Source organism: Cucurbita moschata, unplaced genomic scaffold, assembly GCF_002738365.1.
Source record: "Cucurbita moschata cultivar Rifu unplaced genomic scaffold, Cmos_1.0 Cmo_Scf00531, whole genome shotgun sequence".
Lineage (NCBI taxonomy): Eukaryota > Viridiplantae > Streptophyta > Magnoliopsida > Cucurbitales > Cucurbitaceae > Cucurbita > Cucurbita moschata.
Window position 1 is genome coordinate 1 of NW_019269047.1, and position 1,497 is coordinate 1,497.

The 1,497-nt window shown below is 36.6% G+C and overlaps 1 non-coding gene across 1 annotated transcript; it reads left to right on the forward strand.

Moving 5' to 3' along the window:
• The first annotated feature begins 1,222 nt into the window (after positions 1-1,222).
• Positions 1,223-1,293, forward strand: TRNAG-ACC. Its single transcript has one exon. It is a non-coding gene; the product is annotated as a tRNA-Gly (tRNA).
• Positions 1,294-1,497: the final 204 nt, after the last annotated feature.

Below are 1,497 nucleotides of genomic sequence, written 5' to 3' on the forward strand. Positions count from 1 at the left end.
AGCTATGATGATATTAGTGCATAATGTTCAAACTTGGGTTTGTTACACTATACCATTTAACTTTATAGATTTCACGAGAGGTGAAACCAAAAGTTAAGGGCTTCAGAAGAACTGCATGACTAAAATACGTGTACTTTATGGAGTACCCTGCCACGATACGGACTCGAGTTCCATTCTCGGGTGGTGCATCTGAAATATTAGCTATGATGATATTAGTGCATAATGTTCAAACTTGGGTTTGTCACAATATCGTTTATATTTATAGATTTCACGAGTAGCACTATTGAGCTTTTTTTTTTTTTTAAATCGTGAGGTGAAACTAAAAGCTAAAGGCTTTAGAAGAATTGCATGACCAAAATATGAGTAAGTTATGGATATGCTTGAAGGTGCATGCACTAGTGGTCTCGTGGTAGAATAGTACCCTGCCACGGTATAGACTTGAGCTCGATTCTCGACTGGAGGTGCATCTTGAAGATTCACAATGATGATATTGTGCATAATGTTCAAACTCAAACTTAGGTTTGTCACAATATCGTTTATATTTATAGAATTTACGAATAGCACTATCGAACTTTTTCTTTTTTTAAATCGTGAGGTGAACATAAAAGTTAAGGGCTTCAGAAGAACTGCATGACCAAAATACGAGTAAGTTATGGATATGTCTAAAGTGACATACACTAGTGGTCTAGTGGTAGAATAGTACCCTGCCACGGTACAGACATGAGTTTGATTCTCGACTGGTGCATCTTGAAGATTGGCAATGATGATATTAGTGCATGATGTTCAAACTTGGGTTTGTCACAATAGCGTTTATATTTATAGAATTTACGAGTAGCACTATCGAACTTTTTCTTTTTTTATATCGTTAGGTGAAACTAAAAGCTAAGGGCTTCAGAAAAATTGCAGGACCAAAATACGGGTAAGTTATGGATATGCCTAAAGGGACATGCACTAGTGGTCTAGTGGTAGAATAGTACCTTGCCACGCTACAGACCCGAGTTCGATCTTTTGTTGATGCATCTTGAAGATTGGCAATGATGATATTAATACATGATGTTCAAACTTGGGTTTGTCACAATAGCGTTTATATTTATAGAATTTACGAATAGCACTATCGAACTTTTTCTTTTTTTAAATCGTGAGGTGAACATAAAAGTTAAGGGCTTCAGAAGAACTGCATGACCAAAATACGAGTAAGTTATGGATATGCCTGAAGGTACATGCACCAGTGGTCTAGTGGTAGAATAGTACCCTACCACGGTACAGACTCGAGTTTGATTCTCGGCTGGTGCATCTTGAAGATTGGCAATGATGATATTAGTGCATGATGTTCAAACTTGGATTTGTCACAATATCCTTTATATTTATAGAATTTACGAGTAGCAGTATCGAACTTTTTCATTTTTTAAATCATGAGGTGAACATAAAAGTTAAGGGCTTCAGAAGAACTGCATGACCAAAATACGAGTACGTTATGGATATGCCTGAAGGTACATG